Source organism: Macrobrachium nipponense, chromosome 36, assembly GCF_015104395.2.
Source record: "Macrobrachium nipponense isolate FS-2020 chromosome 36, ASM1510439v2, whole genome shotgun sequence".
Classification (NCBI taxonomy): Eukaryota; Metazoa; Arthropoda; class Malacostraca; order Decapoda; family Palaemonidae; genus Macrobrachium; species Macrobrachium nipponense.
In genome coordinates, this window is record NC_087220.1 from 66,353,378 (window position 1) to 66,359,988 (window position 6,611).

Here is a 6,611-nt window from a genome sequence, read left to right on the forward strand (position 1 = left end):
TATCTATGTCAGCTAAATATCACTATTTTCATCCCTTACTTCTAAATCATTATCTTCATTATCTATTCTAGGGGTGAATTCTCTCTTATATCGTTCTGCCAGTATGTTGCAAATTTCCTTTTTTTCATTCGTTAATCTCCCTTCAATTCTCAGAGGGCCTATTTCTATTCTTCTTTTATTCATCTTCTCGCATATGAGTATAATAGCTTGGGGTTTCTTTTGCTTGTATATTTAATAGGGTTTTTTCTTCCAAGTCCCGTTTTTCATTTTTCTTTTGATTGTATAATCTTTTGTTCTGCATTTTCTATCTTACTTTTTAGTTCTATAACTTTCCATGCATTTTTTTTTTTTTTTTCTTTTTGCAAGACCTTTTTTCCACTTTCTGATTTTCTGGAACAAGATCCTTCTGTCTCTTGGTATGCATGAATGATGTTTACTTTTCTTCTTCGTATATTTTTACTATTCTCAAGATTTTATATGGAGATTAGAGAGAGATCAACTTTGAACCTAGGATCTTCTTAGGAGAGAGAGAGAGAGAGAGAGAGAGAGAGAGAGAGAGAGAGAGAGAGAGATTCACTTTGAAAGGATCTTCTTAGAGAGAGAGAGAGAGAGAGAGAGAAAGAGAAGAGAGAGAGAGAGATTCAAGCACAATGTGTAGCTGTAATCACAGATGGCCTCGTCATCTGCGAGATTTGAAGGGTTAGGTGAATCCATCTTTTTCAGAAATCTGATAGCACTGGTCGTTTGTGTCTGGGTAATAGTTATGGGAATGTCATTGCAATGTTGGATTGAGTTTGCTTCTTATTCAGGTAATACACACACACACCATAGGTGTGTGTTTGTGTGTTTTGCATATGCCCCCACGAAGCAAAATGCTTTCATGTCCACGAAACCTTACACACGAAAGGAACTGCCTTCGTTACACGCCAGAACAACCGCTGTCACATTTTAACAAGGGATGAAGCCTTAATCCTTCTTATCGAACAAGGGATTATTATTATGCGTGACAATCGGATTAATGTAAACAAGTCCACAATGCTGTGGGAATACGGATGGCTCCTTCCAGTTCTCGTCTGCGTTTTGAGAGAGAGAGAGAGAGAGAGAGAGAGAGAGAGAGAGAGAGAGAGAGAGAGAGAGGTGGGGGAGGGGGCGGGACTCTGAATATTCGTAATTTGAAGACATTTTTCCTTCACTTCTTCCGTTGGTATATTATTATTATCTTTTCTGGAAGAGAGAGAGAGAGAGAGAGAGAGAGAGAGAGAGAGAGAGAGAGAGAGAGAGAGAGAGAGATTATTCATTAAGTAAAATTGAATTAACTGAGTACCTTCAACGATGCCAAATTTACTTTAAAGCAAAACTAGTAATATAGGATTTACATAAGACTGTTACTTGATATTTGGGTGTTTTTTGAATATGGTGTCCAACATCTCTCTCTCTCTCTCTCTCTCTCTCTCCACTTGAACCACATTTCCTCAACGTTCCAAAAGTAAGTGACATAAAGACATTCAAAAAATCGAAATGAAGGCTTACTTTGCCGAGACAAAGGGAGAGATTTCCTCCTCCACCACCTCTAATTATTCCTCCTCCTACTACTACTACTACTACTCCACCTCTACTTCCTCCTCCACCACATCTAATTCCTCCTCCTTTACCTCCTCCTCCTCTTTCTCTACTTCTCCCTCCGTCACCTCTACCTCCTCCACTTTCACCGCTTCCTCCTCCTCCTCCTCCTAATCTTTATTCACCTCCTCCTCATCCTCGTCCTCCTCTTATTCTTTTTTCACCTCCTCCTCTTCCTCCTCCTATTCTTTATTCGCCTCTTCCTCCTCCTATTCTTTATTCGCCTCTTCCTCCTCCTATTCGTTTTTCAGCTCCTCATCTTCCTCCTCCTATTCTTTTTTCTCCTCCTCCTCCTATTCTTTTTTCACCTCCTCCTCCTCCTCCTATTCTTTTTTTGCCTCCTCCTCCTCCTCCTCCTCCTATTCTTTTTTCAACTCCTCCTCCTGCTCCTATTCTTTTTTCACCTCCTCCTCCTCCTTCTATTCTTTTTTTGCCTCCTCCTCCTCCTCCTATTCTTTTTTCAACTCCTCCTCCTCCTCCTATTCTTTTTTCACCTCCTCCTCCACCTCCTATTCTTTTTTCACCTCCTCCTCTACCTCCTATTCTTTTTTCACCTCCTCCTCCTCCTCCTCCTCTCCATCCTATTCTTTTTTCACCTCCTCCTCCTCCTCCTCCTCCTTCTATTCTTTTTTCAACCCCTCCACCTCCTACTCTTTTTTCACCTCCTCCTCTACCTCCTACTCTTTTTTCACCTCCTCTACTCCTCCTATTCTTTTTTCAGTCCCTCCTTCTCCCCCTCCTGTGTAGTCTTTCCAGAACTGGTCGGTGTCTTGATTTAGAGGATTAGGCTGCCAACTTTTCCCTTCCAGTTATTGGATGGCTCTCAGGACCTCAGCTGAGGCTCTCCTCACGGGAAGGCAAACAGATGACATTATTGTCTCCGCTCCTCTGTTTGTTGTTGTTCGTTTTCGGATTCTCTCGTCTTCTTCTTCTTCTTCTTCTTATTTGGCTCTTTTTTTTTTATTTTTTTATAGTTTGAATGTTTTGTGCTTTTTTAATGAAAATGTCTCATTTAAAAAATTTTTCATCTCATGGATAGTTTGAATGTTTTGTGTTTTTTTAATGAAAATGTTTGTCTCATTTTATTTTTCATCTCAAGGATACCTTGGATGTTTTGTGTTGTTTTCATGAAAATGTTTGTCGTTTTTTTCATCGCTAGGATAGTTGGAATTTTTGTTTTTTTATTTAATTTTTTAGTGGTTGTAAATTTTCTAAGGTAAATTTGTAAGATTTTTCTGATTCTTTGAGTGGTTATAATTTTTTTTATAGTTTGAATGTTTTGTGTTTTTTAATGAAAATGTCTGTCTCCTTCAATTTTTCAGCTCAAGGATAGTTGGAATTTTTTTTCTTGCATTTTTTTTAGTGGGTATAAATTTTCTAAGGGAATTTTTTTTCAGATTTTTTTGAGTGATTATAAATTTTTTTCGATAGTTTGAATTTTGTGTTTTTTAAGGAAAATGTTTGTCTCTGTTTTTCCTCTGTAGGATAGTTGGAATTTTTATGTTTTTTCATGCAATTTTTTTAGTGGTTATAAAATTTTAAAGGAAATTTTTTAAATTTTTTTCACGAGATTTTTTTGAGTGGTTATAAATTTTCAAAGAATATTTATTTAGATATTTAAATAATCCTTTATAATGCTTAAATATAAATATTTAAGCAATGTTCAAGACGAGTTTTTCAACAGTTTTTGAATTTCCATATTTTTTTTAATTAAGGAAAGTTTTTTGAGTATTTTTAAAAGTTACAAATAATTTTTTTTAAATGTTTTACACTTTTGATAATTTATTCATTACAGGGTTTCCTGCTTTGTATTTCTTAATTCGATGCTCATATAAATTTTAAAAGAAGATTTTAAGTTGTAGTGCACATACTACTTAAAAATTGCTATTGAAGTACTTTCAAGAGACTTAACCACCCAATTTTTCATTCTTTAAATTCTAGAATCATCCTTAAAGAAGCACAAACCTTTGTAAATTTAGTGCTGGAAAAGGATTGTGCTCTATGCTATAGTTCTAAGATTAACCATTTGTCTGCCTGCGTACTCTAGAAAATGTCTGAGACTAAACTCTTCAATATTCCCCTCGTATGCGTGCAATCAACCTTTCATGCATAACATACAACCATACACACAAATAGCAATATAAAAAGCTAAATACAACCTACAAAACACAACCCTCAGCAACCCTTCATGCATAACATACAACCATGCACAATGACATGAATATATATTCTAAATACAACCTACAACACACAACCTTCAGCAAACCTGCATGCATAACATACAACCATACACACAGACAACAATATAAGAAGCTAAATACAACCTACAACACGAAACTCAGCAGACACAACTCTCGTAAGGGAGAGATTATGAAACAGTGTTCAGAGAACTTGGGGGCCGGGAATCTCTGCTGGCGATGTGTTGTAACCTCTAAGGCTACTCAACGAGGGCTTACACAAGGCCACCAAAGGTCAAACGGGGCCACCAAAGGTCAGGCTAGGATGCAAAGGATACACACCTCAGGGAGGAGAGATGAAAGGATATTATGGTTATTAAAGCGTCTGGAGGTCGTGGCGTTTATGTCTTACGTTTTGGGGGGAAAACGGTATTATTACGAAGCTGGGAGGGATTTGCGACGTTCTTGCACGGAGGGAAATTGAGCTGCCTGAGGCGTCATGTAAATGTTATTTCATTTTTACCCTTATTTAATCATTAGGTCAATATAAACTGTCTACAATATTAGTCAGCGATTAATTTTTCTATTGATAAAGGCAGAGGAACTTACAGAAAGACCATGCCAATTATTATAATAATAAAAGCTATGATAAGGAAAGTATTTGAACATATACATGTCCTTAAGTTAAAAAAATGAATACTTTAATTTATTTTAGAGTTAATAAAGGCAGAGGAACTTACAGAAAGACTATGAAAATTATAATGATAAAAAAAACGACCATAATAAAAAAATAGCACTAATAATTCATGCATGACGATATAGGCTGAAAAGAAATGATTCTTGAGCAGAGAGAGAGAGAAAAAAAGTTAGGTAGCAGACTCTGCCATACAGCCCCCAGTGGATCAAAGAGGCGCGGAACTATAGCGGAAGGAACTATAGCAGACAAAGTGCACAAAGGCCTTCCTCCCAAGGGCACAGAAACAAGGGCGCCCTCAGGATGCAGGGACGAACCTCAGCGCGGTATGTTAATTCCTACGAAGAAAGGAGACGACGAGGTCCTCACCTTCTATTGTCTGTTGTTGTTGTTGCTGTTTTGTTCTTTTGTTCTTGTTTTTTTTTTGGGGGGGGGGGGTGATGGGGGGGGGGGGGGAAGAGAGCTGACGGTATATTTCCGAAGACGGTGTCGTAGGGGAATGCTGGTTATGTGGATTTACTTGTAAATTGGCTTTTGAATTTGGAAAGGTAACATTGCATCTTTGCCATGGAATGTCTCTTATTCTGAGGAGTGGATCTCTCTCTTTCTCTCTCTTTTGAATCTCTCTTCTCTCGCTGTAACAGATCTCTCTCTCTCTCTCTCTCTCTCTTATTTTTTTATTCATTTTTTTATTCTTTTTCTCTTCTCTCGTTATAACAGATCTCTCTCTCTCTCTCTCTCTTGATTCTTTTTCTCTTCTCTCGTTGTAACAGATATCTCTCTCTCTCTCTTTTGATTCTTTTTTTCTTCTCTCGTTGTAACAGATATCTCTCTCTCTCTCGATTCTTTTTCTCTTCTCTCGTTGTAACAGAGATGTCTCTCTTCTCTCGCTGTAGTAGTCTCTCTCTCTCTCTCTCTCTATTCCTTCCCCCACTATTATATTATGAAATTCCATTCCGCTACCGTTTCTCCAAACCCCTACCTCTCTCTCTCTCTCTCTCTCTTCTCACTTCCCTCCCTCCCCGTCTCTTCTCTCTCTTCTAACTTCTCCCTCCTGCCCTCCTCTCGCTCTCTCTCTCTCTCTTCTCACTTCCCTCCCTCCCCTGCCCTCCTCTCCCCCTCCCCCTCCCCCCCCCTTCCTAGCTGCTCCCTTCGACACTTTTTGGGAGATTCAGCACTTTCGGGCCCCGCGTCCTGACCGTGGTTTGACCGCCGGCGGACGGACTTTCACGGAATCTGAGAGCCCAGGAATTCAATTACAGGTGTGCCTGGAATATTCCCAACCTTGGATTTTGGGGAAGAATAGGGGAGGGGGGGGGGGGCCGGGGTGTTATTTTTCTATACATATATATAATATATATTATATATATATATATATATATATTTTTTTTTTTTTTTTCTTTTGTTTTCCATGAGTTTTCAACGGAGAGAATGTTTCTTTCATATATATATATATATATATATATATATATATATATATATATATATATATATATATATATATATATATATATATATATTTTATATAGGAGGATGGGTGGAGACATTTCTTTTGCATTTTAAAAAAAAAGAATGGGCACATCTTAATTTTTTTTATATATATTAAGGGAAGTTGCCAAAAGGATTTTATTTTGACCATTAACGGAGAGAGAGAGAGAGAGAGAGAGAGAGAGAGAGAGAGAGAGAGAGAGAGAGAGAGAGAGAGCTTGTTTCCCAGTGGAGGAAGGGCCGGAGGTATTTCTTTTGCATTTTTTAAAAAGAATAGTGGAACCTTTATTTTTTCTTTAAAGTTAAGACAAGTTGCTCAGAGATTTTATTTTTACCATTTTGTTGGAAGGGAGAGGAGAGAGAGAGAGAGATAGAGAGAGAGAGAGAGAAAGTTGTGTTAACACCCTTCTGGTTCGTTTTTACCTCGAGTTCAGTCAGGGGTGGTGGTGGGGGGAGGGGGGGCGATTTTACTTACCATTGCATTAAAGCGCACTGATATTTTACTGATGTAAATATTATTCTTCCCAAAATGGTGATTCTTGAAGTCCCTATTATCCATTTAGTTGGTGGTACTCAAACTATTATAATGTTTTTTCTCCATTTTGCATGGGACTTTGTTAATAATTACTCAA

The 6,611-nt window shown here is 37.8% G+C and overlaps 1 pseudogene; it reads left to right on the forward strand.

Annotated features, from left to right (window-relative positions):
* Positions 1–1,518: 1,518 nt before the first annotated feature.
* On the forward strand, positions 1,519–2,367 carry LOC135203485 (uncharacterized protein DDB_G0271670-like; annotated as a pseudogene).
* The last annotated feature ends 4,244 nt before the right edge of the window (positions 2,368–6,611 follow it).